We start from the raw sequence: 17,650 nt of genomic DNA on the forward strand, positions 1-17,650 counted from the left end.
GTAGGCAAAGAAAACATACGTCTACTCTACAACAATTGTCCATGCTTAACCTTACCATTTCATCTTCTGCATTTGTATCATTGGATAGTCACTGTTTTGAAGTGAATTTCTCCATGTCTAAAGACCACATCCTTCCTACTTAGGAAGAATGTAGGAAATTAGCCAATGAAATGCCTTGCCTAGTCCATGCTTCATAATCTTTCCAGGGGCCTTTGACATCTTCCACAGTTCTTGACACAAATTGATAACTGGTGAAAGTTAAAAACCTGCAAGTCCAGCTCCATCCAAAATCTAGGATCAATCTTGAATTTGGTCAATGGAAAATTAAGAAATTTTAAAATTTTAGCATAAGTCTCTACAGCTAATTGTTGTTTTTTGACCTTGGGTCCATGTACATCTTTCATGTGCATTTTCTTTGTTCTTGACATTGTGGCCCAACACTGCACTCAAGTCCCTATAGTCTAGGAAATGGCTCTACCTAGGTCTTTCTAGTACTACTATTCTAAACCTTCAGCTTTATAGTTGGGCCCTACCCCATGAGACTTGACTCCTCTGAGAACAGCTCATGTTCTCATAGTCAATGAGCCTTGCTCTCCTACTGAGACATTCTGGGATATATCTGACTGTTCCTCACAGTCTAGATTTTATATATTACCAAGCTATAACTAAAGGCTCTTCCTCAAAAAGCTTAGGATTATTAAATGACCTACCTTCCCAGAAATTTTATTTCTGAAAATAAATTGAATTAGCATGTAAGAGTATGAAACATTTGTACAATTGACACAATTTTTTTAAAATTTGCCATTCTTTAAAACTACCTAGGGGACTTCCCTGGTGATTCAGTGGTTAAGAATCCGCCTGCCATTGCAGGGGACACGGGTTCGATCCCTGGTCCGGGAAGATCACACATGCCGTGGAGCACCTAAGCCCGTGCACCACAACAGTGGAGCCTGTGCTCTAGAGCCCGGGAGCCACAACTACTGAGCCTGCGTGCCACAACTACTGAAGCCTGCAGGCCTAGAGCCCGTGCTCTGCAACAAGAGAGGCCACCGCAATGAGAAGCTCGCACACCGCAACCAAGAGTAGCCCCCGCTCACCGCGAGAGAAAGCGCACACGCAGCAACGAAGACCCAATGCAGCCAAAAATAAATAAATAAAGAAATAAATTTATTTAAAAGAAAAAAAACTACCTAAAATGTCTTAAAGAAAATAACTATCTCTATATTAATGCATGAATATTCCTGGCTTTGGCTACGAGGGCAGCCTAAAACACAATTTCATTTAATCTCCATGCCACTCTGCAAGGTAAATACTAAAACTCTCTTTTTATATATGTGTAAATTAAGTAACTTGACCAAGTTCATAGATTACTGAAATTCAAACTAAGTTTGTAACACCACTAATTTCATGGATTCGTTATTATAAAAATTATTAAATAAGATACATGCAAACAAACCAAAAAAGAGACTACCATAAAATTTTAATTCTATTTAAACAAATGAAGAGCATCACTAAATGCTATGGACTGAATGTTTGTACCCTCAAAATTTCATATGTTGAAATCCTAACCCCCAAGGTGGTGGTGTTAGGAGGTGGGGCCTTTGAGATGTGATTAGGTCTTGAGGGAAGAGCCGTCATGAACGGGATTAGTGCCCTTATAAAAGGGACCCCAGAGAGATTCCTTGTTCTTCTGCCAGGTGAGGACACATGAAAAGATGGCTGTGTATGAACCAGAAAGCCAGCCATCATCAGACACTGAGTAAGCCAACACTTTGGTATTGGACTCCCCAGCCTCCAGAACTGTGAGAAATAAATTTCTATTGTTTATAAGCCACAGAGTCAATGGTATTTTGTTATAGCAGCCCAAACAGACTAAAACAACTGATCTCGTGCATTCATTAGTTATGGCTTCTAAACCTCATCAAAAAGCAAAGATCGGATGAAATCATTTCGGTATAAGGATTCTGGCCAGTAAAGGAATGATGGTGCTGACTGCAAATAAATGTCAGTTGGATCTGCTACAGTTCAAATATGTCTCATTAACAGGACCTAAAAGATCTCTTTGAATTCAGGACATTATGGGAAATAAAAATATTTATTAATAGAACTTCACCACCTCATGGACTGAATCACATACAGTTTACTGACACTTATAGTAAGCATAAATATATAAATACACAATTAATATAGTTACAACTACTTATATTGAGCTTTTCATCCTCAGAACAGTGTTTGGCATACCGTAGGCATTTAATAAATCCCATGAATGATTAAAACACTAAATGCATGATGAAATAACATGCTCTGATATTAAAAACCAACTCTGTATTACAAGACTTTGTTGAAGGCTGTAGGTAAAGTGTGACCTCTAGCTCTGCTCCATAATCCCTTCCTTCTATGATTCTAGTTGTGTAGTTGAGTACTTTTTACCTCTTTGTCTGTTCCATATTGCTCTAAACTAAACATTCTGTCATCAGTGTTTATATGATCAGTTTAGAGAGCTTTCTCTGAGATTGCTTAAACTTGTCTATATATCAGTCTTGCTGCTTCATCACCTTCATACACCTGAATCATGTAAGTCAATATGACCTTGAGAAAGTCAAACACCCAGAGAGTGGTGACAAGCACTCTCTTCAAGGCTTCTATCAACTCAAGGCCATGTCCCTAGGTTAATGAGTCCAGCTCCTTTAAAATGCCTGCTTGAGAAAGCTCACTGCTACCAAAAGAATTTGCTGATTGTTTCAATCAAAAACTCACCATGAGCTTCTTATCTTTTTCTTAGAGAATTTACTTTAGAAAATTCACAATTGTAAATCTTTTCTCTATACCTTTGAGACTGATCTTCTACAAGCCAGGAATGTCTTTCTCAAGGACCTGGAAGCCATCCCTTTGAAATGTGATCATCAAGAAAGATAGGGCCCCTGGCTTCCAATCTCAGTGCAGGGTAGGAGCCTGACTTCCTTAGGTGCCAGTTAGCAAATAGAGCTAGCCTAATCACATAGATCAACACCCCCCCACAGCCCCCCCCACAACATTCCTTTAGCACACTGTAGCATTTTAAAAGCTTTTCACCTTTTGTTTCAGCAAAGATGAGCTCAGTTTACACTGAAGTCTCTCCAATAATGCAGTAGCCTGAATAAAATCTGTCTTGCCACCTTTAACAAACGTCCAGCTCTGTTTCTCTTTCGTCACGGCCACATGTCCTTGTCTCATATACAACCTTGCCTCCTACTTCACTCAGGAAATTTATATTATCAGTGGTAGTCACCCCCAGCTTTCTGATTCCCGATCAACATACTTGTGCACACTAAGACACAATTTTGGCCTTCTTTCTTCTGATTTCAGAGGTGGCATCTTTCCAGTTCAAGGCTGACACATTTACATAGCAATGGCATTTACTTATCTTTCTCTCAGCTGGGGCCTAACTTTATCAACTCCTCCCTTTTATATATTACTTCTCCTTTAAACTGGTTTATTCTTCTTCGACTATCAATATACATAGGGCCTTCCATTCTGAAAAGATTTTAAACTCTCCCTGATCCTATGGTCTCCTATTTTCATCACATTTCTTCTCTTTTTAGCCATGATTTTTCATTGAGTTATCTCCACTTTTCAACTCTCATTTTTTAATAACCACCCATTTATCATTTCACTGAAATAGAGCCTCTCAACAAATATCATGGAATTGCTCTCACTAATTACTAAAAGCCTCCTAAATGCTGATCTCAAGGGAAAGTTTACAGGCCCTATTTATTGGGTCTCTGAGTTGCATTTATTTATTTATTTATTTATTTTATAAATTTTTTTTTTTTGGCTGTGTTGGGTCTTCGTTGCTGTGTACAGGCTTCCTCTAGTTGCAGTGAGTGGGGGTTACTCTTCATTGCGGTGCACAGGCTTCTCATTGCAGTGGCTTCTCTCATTGCAGAGCATGGGCTCTAGGCTCACGGGCTTCAGTAGTTGGGGCACACAGGCTCTAGAGCTCAGGCTCAGTAGTTGTGGTGCACGGAATTAGTTGCTCCACAGCATGTGGGATCTTCCCGGACCAGGGATGCAACCCATGTCCCCTGCATTGGCAGGCAGATTCTTAACCACTGCGCCACAGGGAAGTCCCTGTGTTGCATTTAAATATGCAGAACATTAACACATTCATGAAATGTTTCACTTACTCCCGTGACTCTGTGAAGCAATACACTTTGCCTTCATTTTCATTCTCTTTGAAGGACTCTTCTTTCTCCACATACATATAACAAATACCCTTCAAACTTCTAACCATGGTCCAATTCTCATCCATTGATCCCTCTGTGAACAATATGACTAGTCTCATAGCTTTGTTACTTACTGTAAAAAATTAATTAATTAAATGTAAGCAAATAAACCAAAAAAAAAAAAACTTAGAGAGAATCCACCTTAAAAGGTTAATTATATTTACCAAATAACTGACCTCAATACATTGTTGAGAAATAGAAATATTAAAATGGCAACAAAAAATTCAACTGAGAAATGTCTAAAGGGCATGTGACATCAAAGTCAGAGATGGCTGATTTTTGACCATTCTAGTTATGAGAAAAATTCTAGTTATTTAGCAAGTTTTAATTTAAAATAACCTGTGTATATATGAGTATACTGATGATTCTGGTATTCAGAATTTTTTTCAGTTTCAAATGATAGAAACCCAACTGAAATTGGTTTAAGCAATAAATCAGCTCACTTAATTTTTGAAAAGTTAAGGAGCAGATGTTTCTGAGTTCAAGCTCTCAAAGCATGCCATGTCTCTTTCTCAGATCAGTTTCTCTATGTGATAGGGACAGGGTAAAGGGTCAAAGTAGGTAATTAAATAGTTAACCCCACTAGGAGATTGTAAGTAAAGAAGAAAAGTATGGGAGACCCCTGTAAGTTAATGATCACTCAAGAAAGCAGGCTTGCCTAGCAACAATCCATGTAACAGAAGCATGAGACATGCCCCAAAACAATAAAACATTGGTGGCATGAGATCCACATCCTGCCAAGTGAGCTCAGTAAGTTAGTGACCCCTAGGACATGCTCTCTGCACACATAAAAAACAATAATTTATGGAAAGGTGACATTTCAAAGTGAAAGATCCTCATTGTACTGAGACCTGAAATAATTTTTCCATAGTGCCATGACACTCCCGGCTTGACCATGGAGGGACAAGAAAACTCCCCCATCTGACATAGAGGAGGAACTAAGGATGGAAGCATGGTGTCTACTCAAGAATGAGGAAGAAGGTGGTCTTTCCCCCCTCCCCACGTTTCTTCTGATAATAAAACTGTAGCCTACTAAGTTCTCGGGACATGGCACCCTTTCGCCCGCCCTCTTGTAAGCCTCACGGGCATAGTATTGTAATAAATTACTTCTTATATATCACTTTGCCTCTCGCTGAATTCTTTCTGCACTGAGACATAAAGAACCAGAGCTCCTCAGAGCACCCTGAAATGCCACCCAGCAGTTTCATATGTATCAACTTCATTTTCACGTTGAATATCCTCAACTGGTAATCAAAGTATGGTTAACTCAGGCTTATATCTTATCAGCTAAGCACCTATACCTGAAAGAGAGTATAGTTCTTTCAATATATTCAACAGAAGTCTCAAGAAGGGTTCTCAACAGCCTGATCTGTGTCATGAATCCATCCAGGATCATTTTCTATGACCAGGGGTCACAAGTTCTGAGTCACAATCTCAGTCAAGGTTTGAGAAAATTGTTAGCCTGGATTAAGGATAGTGGAGAATAGTTTCCTCAAAGGTAGATCAGGGTGCTATGTTGTCAGAAAATTAACCTATAGTGATACCTGGAAAGTCTTTTTTTATCTTCTCAACAACAGAAATTATTCACATCTTATGAAGGATAAACCAACATTCAGAGGGATTAAATTCAGTCACATAGTAAAAAGCAGGATTGGACTTTAATTTCTATTTTCCACTCTAAAGTCAATATTCTTTCCACTAGTCAATGCTTCCGATTCTCCTGCTCAATGGGAATAAGAGACCCCACATTTTTCAGAGTGAAAGAAAAGCACTTTACTGAAAGCTTCAATTTATGCAAATGCAAGTATATAGTTCTCAATTCTCATGTTCTCACTTATCAGATTATTACAATGTACATCAAACTAGAAAGAGGTACTAAGACAGTCACAGAGTCAATATTTTAATGAACAGCTTTATGCCCTTACCCTGGCTTTAATATACATAAAAATCTTCCTTAAATGGTCCAGAAATTCTTCCTATCTTGATCATGCCATAGTCTACAGGTAAGAAGCAGCATCCTCTGTGCAAAGCTTAATGTCATTAACATCACCATAGCAACACTATCCCTGCAATGTAGAGATGCAAATGTTTTCCTGAAAATTAATCAGCTGCAGTGACAATCTTATTTACTATCTCTGGCAAGTAGAGCAGATCCACCTAAGACCACTAACAATCTTCTAGTGCTTGTTTCCACTAAATAAGACCATAAGATTTTATTAAGAAAATAATTTTTCCCAAACAAAAATCTGAAACCTTCTATTCCTAGAGCATCTCATGGGATGTACACATTTATCACATGTACTCTAAACTTTTTTTAAACTGCGTTCAGAATGTTATATTTCCACATATTGGTTCCCAGATAACTTTTTTTTTAACTGACTCCTTGAAAGGCTATTGGTTGCTGAAAGATTTATGCTTAATAAAAATGTCTTGAGAAAGAGGATATGAAATGAGTAAGAAATAAGAAAATCCATCCAAATTATATTTTAAAGAAGTAAAAATGCATATTTTTCAGCCAAACCTATGGTTGGAGCTCTCAGGACTCATTTAAAAGGAACAAGAGTTCATTTTATTGAGAGATGTAAAAGTGTAGTGGAAAAAGCACAACTCTGGAGTGAAATAAACTGCTATTTAAATCCTAGAGATGTTAGAATGGTTTAATATATAAAATCAATAGGTATAATTTTCCAATGAAGTTTGAAGAAGAAAATGATATAACCATGTCAACAGATAAGTTAAAGCATTCAATAAAATCTAACATCTACTCCATAAAAATAAAGTCTAGAAAAGAACTTACTCAAACCTGATAAAAACATAACTACGAAAACCTACACTAAACATTATAACTAATGATAATAAAAATTATTTACAATCAAGAACGAGACAAGTATGCTGGCAAATTTGCTGGTTTGAAAATAAGTCTTCCAAGAAAATAATAAATGAATGAATGAGTAAATGGCATAATGTGTGATAATTTTATGGAAAAATTATAAAACTTTAGTGAAGTATTAAAGAAGACAAATAATGGGTAAACATATTCTGCTTATAGATAGGAAGGCAATATTTACAGATATTGATCCTTCCCAAATTGATCTATAAATTTATGTAATTCTGATCAAAATCCTAACAAGAAATTTTATAGAAAATAAGCTAATTTAAAAAATTTTATAGAACAGCAAGAAACAAAAAAAAAGAAAAATATTCCAAAAACTGATGATTAAAGAAGGGGAACATTACCCAACAAAATAGCAAGATTTATTAAGCCAAATTAGAGTTGGTAGTAATTCATTCATTTAAATGTTATACATTGATTTAAAAAAAAAATAAAGCAGACCAATAGAACACAATCTAGAACTCAGAATCTGACCAACACTCATGAAGAAATGTGATCTCTAACAAAGATGGCATTGCAAATCAGTGGAGAAAGGGTAAACTATTCAGTAAATGGTGCTGGGGGAAAATTCCATCTAAAAAAGTGAATCTGGATCCCTACATCACACTATACATAAAAACCAATTCCAGTTATATTAAACATGTAAATACAAAAGTAAAACATGCTAACTTTCAGAAGAGACTGTCATCTCCCTCTCCTGCTGTCTCTGAAAGCCATCTGTGTGCTAGTTTGGTGCTGCCTGCCACCTCTTTTGTAAAACGGCAGCTAAAACTACTCCAGCATTCACCTTGGCCAATAAAAAGCCCATGTGTGGAGTCAAGACAGAGAACAAGGATCAAGTTAATTTGAAGTGGCAAGGCAGACACTGCAGTGCAGTTTAAAATTAAAATGTTTATACCACTTAGTAGACTAATGAAAACATATTGTGAACAACAGGGCTTTTCAATAAGGCAGATCAGCTCCTGATTTGGTGGGCAGCCAATCAATAAAGCAGACACCCCTGCAGAGCTAGAAATGGAGAATGAAGACATCGTCAGTGTGTTCCAGCAGCAGACAGAGGGTGTCTAGTAAACTGAGAAAGTTCTTGCTACTTTTCTCTAGACCTGTGCTCCCAAGTAAGGCAATGTATTCTAAATTTAAAAACCACGATTTGGTTTCAACACACTCTGACTGCTATGGTAGGTTTTCTTTAGTCTTTTATTTTCCCCTTCTTGATTCATTTTAATTGTATATAAATAAGTAATATATGCAAACAGGTACACTGCATTTTATTTTCCAAATAGAGAATGAAATGCAAAGCTGGGAATAAAAAGTGTTACTCAGCTCTTATAAATTCTGTTATAACCTTTACTCCTTTAAGCTTTTGTAATTAGTCCCTTGCAAATAAACCCTCTTCAAATTATCCTAATTTGAGCGAGACATCTGTTTTCTCAGTCTCTGATTCATACACCTATTTTTCCCAGGCTTGGTACCAAATCAGAATGTCTGGTGGCAAAATCTGTATGATTGTCCGCTGGTTGGTGTAATCTGTTCTGGCTGAGGTCTGGGATTCTGAATCCTCAGAGAAGAGACCAGAATTAGATATAAGGCCCTAAGTGAGTTTCTAGCAATTAGGAAGAGAGGTAATGAAGTGAGTTTGGGGGAACCACAGTTCTACACATAGGAATATATTCACATAAAACCTACATGTAATCTATAGGTAACCGAATAGAAACAAGCATATTATAAACACCTATTTATTCTGGCAACAAATTTCTTACTTTCTTGCATAAACTTGAAATTTTATACAAATAAACTTTCTGTTTGTGTATGAAGACATTTGTTAATAATAAGAAATTTATTTGTGAAGCATAAAATCTTATTGTTTATACATTTTAACATAAAAATATGAAAACTATCCAAAAATTAAAAAAAATAAGATGGTATATTTCTCTGGTCTAAAGGTCCCTTTAACTTCAGGAATTGAAGATGATATTAGCTCTGTGGTTGCAAGGTCAGAAGCAAGGATATCAGACCCAGGAAGGTCAGAAGCAAGGATATCAGACCCAGGAAGTTTTAGTTCCTGAATGCCTTGTGCAGTTCAAGGTCCTTAAGCATGCTGATCACATCTAGGAGGATTTGTTTTGCTGTGTTATTTTTCTTTGCTGTCAGATCATTAGCAGTATTTAAATTGTATTTCTTAAGCACTCTGCTCTTCTCCAGCCTGTGTTTTTTAAAATTTGCTTCTAATATAAATGACAGAAGACATTTCACAACCCAGCTCCAACTACTTTCCCAGTGTCATCTCCTGTTTATCCACCTAACATCCCTTCCCCAGCCTCTCCCTGCTCCTGGTACAGCCAAACCTCAATACTTCTATTGCAGGCCATGTCACTCATCTTTCTTACCTGTGTAGTACATCATGTCTCCTTGTCTGGAAAGCTCTCCCTTCTCTTTTTCACTAAATCCTTTCCTAGCAGCTGCCCCTTGATATTTTCCTTCTACTCCTTTTCACGTGGAATTGTCCTAGGGTTCCCATATATGAAGGAACCAGAAACTCCTTCCTTCTTCTCTATATCCTGTCCTGGGCAGGTGTTGTCTGCTCTGCCCTGATATATCACATTGGCTTTTAAGTCAACATGCCACACATGTTGTGAGAACCAACTGTACGCCAGGTACCCTGCTGAGCTCTGGCAATATAAAGATTGCCAGGGTGGCAGAGTAGAGAAGGTGGGAAACAACAGGCACCCGGCAAAGAAGCACATTACAACGGTCCATCCTGGAGGCATATGCGAAAGGCTACAAGTACACAGATGCCGTCAACAAGCAAGATGATCAAAGGCCATGCCCAGTGGGCAGGAAGGAGTTAAAGACATTTCCTGCTGGTCCCAGTCTGCAGTCTACCATTGCAAAGTCACATTCATACAGTTTCTGTTCATTTGGGAGAGAAGACAAAAAAGTATCTTAGAGCAAGTAGTGTTTTCTGGTGGATACCAATCTCCCTGCAGCCCTTTTCAGAACACACAAGAGCCCCCTCTGTGGCTACATCAAATCCCCTATGACAGGGCTCATTGCACTAGGTCTCTCTCCTTCCTAGCACGTGATATAAATGCAATTTTGAATTTTTTAAAACTTGATTGCTTGATGATTTTCTATAATGCTGAACTGAACAGCCACAAGGCCAGGTCTGTGCTTTAGTTTTCCCATCTTTGTATCTTCAGCACCTAACGCAATGTCTGCCCTGTTAAAACGCTCAATAAACATGTCTCAAAGAAGAGCCAATAAATAATAATACTATTATCAGCTAAATAGCTACATAAATTTAGATACACTGTCTCATGTAACCCTTTCAGTAACCCTATTTTAAATATTAGGTAACTCAGCCTTTGAGAGCTGGGAAATGGCAGGTTTAATATTTAAATTCGGGTTTGTCTTGCCTTGCTGAAACCACACTCTTAGCTCTACCATCGTAGGATAAGATCCATGTCCTTAGTGAAGAAAGGGGAGATGGTCGATACAGCAAGTCTCCAGAAACAGCAGGAGCCGGAAACAACAGACAGAATGAAGGGTCATTTTTAGCAAGTCCATCTGATACCAAATACAGAAATGCTGAATTCCTGCCACCTCCTATTCTACGATGACAAATTGGAAACCACTTAAATATGCAAAATAAGAAAACTGTTAAATCAATTATGACACATCTGTGTGATAGAATACTATTTCATCATTAAAAGTCATAAGAATACAGAAAATGCTCAAGATAAACCATTAGGTAGAAAAGGCAGATTATAAAACAGCCTGTACACTATAATTCAATTTTGTTAAAGTACATATTGCATATGTTTTAACACACACACACACACTCACATTTTAGAACAATATACACCAAAATGTCAATAGTGTATGGGTGGTAGTATTACAGATTATTTTAATTTTCTTTCTATTTTTGATTTTTCCATATTTTCTATAATTATCACATCCTACTTTAAAATTCTTGCAAGTATAATTTATGGTAAACATATAGGTAAAATAAAAGAAACTAAGCCAAAATGTTAATAGTGATTTTTCTCTGTGTGGTAAAATAATGATTTTATTTATTTATTAATAATCTTCCTGTATTTAAAAAATTAAAGCAACAAAAGAGGTTTATAAGACTGAAACAAATTAAATTCCCCCTCAATATGCTTTGATAATACTCAAGTTGCAAATAGAAGTACTCTCCGTTCCCTCCCACTCCTTCCTATGTAATTCTGCTACCCAAATTGATGTTCTTAGCAACTTCTATAACATATGTTCACAGTTGTTTTAACTTTGGAGTTCCAGTCATTTGTCTAACATATTTATATATCTCAATAATGTGGACCCTAAAATAAACAAATTGTTTGCCTCCATAACATTTCTAACACCCTAGAGTCCCTGAGGAAGTGCTAGGTTTATTTTCACAGCCAGTTTTTGCCTTTGGCTGCCCTGGGTCCTGGCTTCATTCCCAGATTAGGTCTTGGCTCCTGCTAGGAGTCAACCAACTACTGAAAATGCAGAGACTTAGAAGCCAAAAGACTGGAAAAGAAGAACTTGAAGAGTCAGCCAGCCTGTCAGCTAGCCAACAGGCTGTATCTGGGAGGGGGTGGGGTAGGCAGAACAGGAGCTCCCGCCAACCATCAAAGGGATTCCAGGGTGGACCCCAGAACATCTGGGACAAGATGCAGGAAGGTCAGGGGTGGAACTGTTCTGAACCTGAATCCGGCCTATAACCTAACAACAATTCTTATTTGATTATGTTCCACAAGGGTCTTAGCTTTTACCTCCTCCGTCCATCACGCTTTCTCCTTTTTCACAGGCTTCAGTAATAACTTCTGCCATTAGCAGGTAATAAAAGTCCTTTCTGCCTTGTTAACTGCCCCAGTAGAAGATGAGTTGGCCTAGTTGCCCTAAAAGTCTGTATTCAGGGTAGAGTGTATGCCTGAGATGTTTATAAGTTCCTAATAAGATAGCAGGCTGGCCCTCAACCCTCCTAGAAACTCTGGAAATCAGGCCTCCTAGGAAGTCCAAGAGCTTTACTAAAATATGAGGGTTGCCTCAGTCAGCTTTCCTGTGTTCACAGATTCAGAGTATTAAGCAATAAAGAACAAGAGGAGTGTTGAGCAAACAACATATAGATGTGGGGTTCTGAGCAATAAAGAACAGAGAACCAGCCTATCCCAGGAATCAGAGACAGCAGTTTCAAGTACAGCCTTCCCACAATCACCATCTCTAAGTGCAGGTGGGAGGAAAACCTCTCCCAGTGGAATCACTGGGTTAATACAAGCATTTTGTTTCAGGAAGAGTTTTTTCCCTTTCAGATGTGTCCTTCATTCTGATGTATTATTTTACTCTAAATTTAGCCTAGGCCAAACATTTAATTTTAATACTACTCCCCCTCATTTTCTGGTATGTTCTATATATCTACATCTTTAAAAGTAATAAGTCCACAACGAATCCCTGTGGTATTAGAACTGCTTAGTGTCTTGACTGTGGTAGCAAATACATGAACTTACACAGCTGATAAAATGTATAGAACTTGGGCTTCCCTGGTGGCACAGTGGTTAAGAATCCACCTACCAATGCAGGGGACATGGGTTCGAGCCCTGGTCCGGGAAGATCCCACATGCGGCGGAGCAACTAACCCGTGTGCCACAACCACTGAGCCTGCGCTCTACAGCCCGCAAGCCACAACTACTGAGCCTGCAAGCCACAACTACTGAAGCCCGCCCGCCTAGAGCCCATGCTCCACAATAAGAGAAGCCACCGCAACGAAGAGTAGCTCCCACTCGCCGCAACTAGAGAAAGCCCGCGTGCAGCAACAAGGACGATACACAGCCAAAAAAAAAAAAAAAAGTACAGAACTTAATTCACACATATTACATAGCAATGATTGCAAGTAAAACTGGAGAAATCAGAGTATGATCTTAGGATTGTATATACGTCAATATCTTGGTAGCGATATTATGCTACAGTTTTGCAAAATGTTACCATTGGGAGAAACTAGGCAAAATGTACAAAAGATCCTTTTACATTATTTCTTACAACTGCATGTGAAACTGCAATCATCTCACATTACAAATAATCTTTAAAAAATAACAGTAAATCAAGCAAACAATCTGCTAAATAAAATATACTCTATCCCCCCAACCTTGAAAAATGTACGTCATAACCACCTGGAATTCTGGCTTCAAATTTCAAGTTCTCTCATTCCTTGGAGTTTCACACAGGAGTGTGGCTACCCCAGGATACCTACGGATCCCCAGAGTACCCATTCCAGGTGCACCCCTCTTCTCTTCCTACCTCAGGCTCCACCTGCACTGTGCAAGATGCCTGAAATGCATATTTGTGGCCAGGAACACACAAGCTCTGTTTACACCCCTCGCATCCCTCAAGCAGAGCCCCCATGGCCACCGCAGGCAGGCTCCGAAAGCAGGCTCAGAGTCCTATGCACGTGAAATTCTGGGCTCCTACGTGTTTGGAGCTAGTCTTTGGGGTGGAGCTGGAGTGCGGCAGGCGCTAGATGGGCACATCCCCTCGGCCCTGCTAACTCTTCACATCTTGCCAAGCAGCATAGTCAGAAAGGGCCGGGAGCTGTGTCCAGGGCACCGGCCTCTCCCGTCAAAGACTACGGTGGTGTCAATCATTACTACCATTTTATAAATAAGAAAATTGCGACTTACAGAAATTATGCCTCTCGCAGCTGATAACTGGTAGCAGCAGGTTTCCCGCTAGATCTGTCGGAGTCCAGAGACCTGTTGAAATCTGAGTGTAAGTCCATTTTACCCTCTTTAAGGAGTCGACGAAGGGCCTTCCTATCCCCTCACAGCTATTGTAGTCATGAGCCAGATATATAAGTTGCCTTTCTCAGGACTCGTGCAATTCATTTAATGGAACACATTATCATTGAAATTGAATTCAGCTGGCATTCATTGAGACCCTACACCAGTCCTTCAGAGGCTGCTCATTATTTGCAGGGCCAGCTCATTAATCTTGATTAATTCAGGTGCCAAGGCTGCAACGTAAAATATAGATGCTAAACTGAAATAAATGTTATGCAGTCACCAATATAAAGAGTAATACTTTAGCAGGCATTTGTAAGACACTTCTAAGCATTTTCCTCTATTTTTTCATTATTTCCAGAAATTCATCTCTAGTTCTTAAAGAATAGATTAATTAAATAGGATGATACACAAAGCATGCCCTCCCTTGCCCAGGCAGGGAAATAGAAAAGGGACAAAGATAAAGGTAGCCGTGGAAAGAAAGAGAAGTGGAGAATAACAGAAACCTTAAGAGTTTTAAATGCCTTCTAATTTGTCAACTATAGACATTCCAGGGCCTCTCACTTCTAAACTTTAAAAAATGTCAGATACGCTTGCTGCTTCCCGTCAGAACGTCCCAGTCTGTTCCTTCAGGTGTCCTCAATATTTCCTACTGATAAGGTGGTTTTCACATTGTGGGACTGACTTCACCCCACACCAAACTGAGTGAGCTGAGTGGTCCATCCTATCAACTGGAGAAAGACAAATTCTTCAAACTCAGAGGTAAGATAACTGAGATCCCCAGAAACAAGAAAGAAGGGAAACTCCCTGCCACAGAGCACCATGTGTGACTGAGGAAGACCCTGAGGAGCCTTCCTGGGACAGACCACCCCCGCCACAGCTCCCCATGGCCTCCACCTGCCTCTTGTTTGCAGAGAAACTTTAGCCTCCTAAGCCTTCCCTGAGTTCCAAAGAATAAATTTAATCAGGCAAGGGAGAAAATGCAGCAACAAAGGAAAACAGTCAAGCAAGACAAAATAATAATAGTTTAGCCATTAAACAAAGTCAAGGACTTTGAGTTCCTCCTCAAGGGCTTCAGATAATATTCTGAGTCATATCCTTTGAGCTGTTTTGCAGATACTAAAACCCCACCAGATGGAAGAAGTTAACTGTATGCTGACCATAAGCACGTAGACCCAGACCGGTTGGAACCAGAAGATTGATGATGTTGACACCCGATTACCTCACCACCAACCAATCAGAAGAGTGTGCATGAGCTGATCACATAACCGTAACAGTCTCCCTCACCCTGTCTTTAAAAACTTTTCCCTGAAAACCATAGGGAAGTTCAGGTCTGTTGAGCAGTAGCCACTCAGAATCCTTGTCTGGTGCCTTACAATAAACACTGCACTTTCCTTCACCACAATCCAGCGTCAGTAGATAGGCTTTACTGTGTATGGGCAAGGGGACCCAAGTTTGATTCAGTGACATATGGACGTTTATCATGTAGCTCTTCTAATGGTCGTTTGTGGAGATGAGGCTGTAAGAGGAAAACATGCGGACTTTAGGGCATGAATTGCAGCTCCTTTTCTGGCAGCCTAGAGGCGTTTTTTGTTGTTGTTGTTGTTTTCTGAATTCTCTCTGCATTCCTTTTACATGAGGCTATGGAGTCAGAATCTCCAGGTAAGAAAAGTGTTACTTTAGTAAGGTAGAATCATACACATTTAGGAGATTATTCTCAGAATAACTTATTGAGTTGGCAGAATCCAGGAAATGTTAAATTATTTGAAAGATGTGAAGAGAGGTCACCTGCCATGTTTTTCCAGGTATAAAATAGGCTGGAATGAAATCGGTCAATGACAGGAGCTGGATCACAAAAGATTAAATAAGTAGAGAGGGGAGTGGTACAATGTCAAGGAAGAGATCAGAGCAAAGGTCAGGAAGCAGAAATGTGGGTGATACATAACAGTGAGGCAGAGAGGAGTCTTCCGGACTGGATGGGTGACTGCTAGAGCCAACAGTGCCTCCTGTCTCCACACCTGCCTGCTACCTGCTACTCTCAACAGAGACACCAAGCTCCCTCAAAGGGCTTCTTCCTACCTACTTGAAAGGGTTACCAAGTCCAAGCTTGCTCTGCTCGCCCGCAGGACAGGCCAATAAATCGGAGACGAGGTGCTGAGGCAAGGAATATGACTTTATTCAGAAAGACGGCAGACCCTGAAGATGTCAGACTAATGTCTCAAAAAAAAAAACCATCTTATGGGGGTCTGGATGCCAGCTTCTTTCTAGAACAGAGATGGGGAGAAAGGGAGGAAGTAAAGTAAAAAGGCCATAAGATGTGCAAATGTTTGCAGGAATGGCCAGCCTCGAGGAGGGGATGTGTTCATTTCTTCCTTCTTGCAGCCAGGCACAGGTGGACAGGGTCAGGATGTTTCGCTGAACAAAGGCACTTTGGTTTAACATTCAGGCAGAAGGGCAGGGCTTCCTGAGGCAGGCCATTGTGTATAGACAGTATCCTTTTGGTGAACAAAAGCAACGGGAAGCAAAGTAAAAGAAACAGATCCAATGTGTAGTCAGATCTGGCTCTTCCCTGTTACAATTCCCCACTGTCAATGTCCGTTCCACAATCTTGTGGAAAAAGGGGTGATGACTGTTCTAATTGCTCTGTCAGATGGATCTTTCTGGGAGTGTCCGTCATTGGTACCAGTGTTCCAAATGTTGTGTCTTTTGTCCCTCTCTGGAAAGTGTCTCCTTTACACCTCTAGACTTAAAAAAATATTCACAACCTAAAAGTTGAGAGTTATGATTTATTTGGTGGGAATTTTGAGGGCTTCAAGCCCGGGAGACAGCATCTCAAGTTAAGGAATTTAGTGCTTTTCTATGTATGGGAAGATGCAAGAGTCTGGGCTCACTGAAATCATTCCCTTGATATGCACCTCAGCTATCTGGGGCCTGTATCCTGTATTTTCATATCCTGAGTTTCCTCAGGGCTCACCGGCTCACGCTGGAGGGCTGCAATCGCTAATGACTGACGTGGCAGGAAATATTCCATTTCTCAGATCCTCTCCTCTTGGTCAGGAATTTGACCAATATTTGGGAGACATTTCATGATCAACTTTTGTCCCACGGTGCTGGGAGGCTTATCCCAGATCAGATGAAAATTCTTGATATGCCACTCTAGGTGCTAGTTTTCGGATTAGGCCCTACTGATAATTAAAGATTCTCTGGATCCTCTATCTAATTATGATCCAGGAGACATTTTCCCTTGTTGCTTCTTCCCATACCTAGAATCACACTATTACAATTATTTTATGTTATAAATGTGTCCTATTTCCTGAAGATGTTTAGCCGTAGAAGTTTTGTTGGAGGCCTGGTTACACATTAGGTACTATAAGAGACAACATCTTATAAAATAGACGGGATATATGTAATGTAGCTAGTAACATTGACAAAGACATAATACAGCAGGGAGACACAAAGCACAAACAATTTGGAAACAAAGAACAAATTAAAACAATGATTAGTATAACTAGTTATAATCCAGTTGCAATAACAAGCGACCGATTTAACTGATCGGTCTGATTTAATAAGCCATCCGCAGTTTTACTGTACTGGCGGTGCATACTTAGACATGCATGGCCTAATCTTCCAGACAAGCATATGCTACTGGCAGGATCAACTAGGAAGAGAGAAAAAAATAAATGTTTCAATGCTGCTTACAAAGGTATAATTTA

The 17,650-nt window shown here is 39.4% G+C and overlaps 1 pseudogene; it reads left to right on the top strand.

Moving 5' to 3' along the window:
• The first annotated feature begins 1,636 nt into the window (after positions 1-1,636).
• Positions 1,637-8,226, top strand: LOC118889840 (annotated as a pseudogene).
• Positions 8,227-17,650: the final 9,424 nt, after the last annotated feature.

The sequence above is a fragment of the Balaenoptera musculus genome, chromosome 2, assembly GCF_009873245.2.
Source record: "Balaenoptera musculus isolate JJ_BM4_2016_0621 chromosome 2, mBalMus1.pri.v3, whole genome shotgun sequence".
NCBI classification, from domain to species: Eukaryota; Metazoa; Chordata; class Mammalia; order Artiodactyla; family Balaenopteridae; genus Balaenoptera; species Balaenoptera musculus.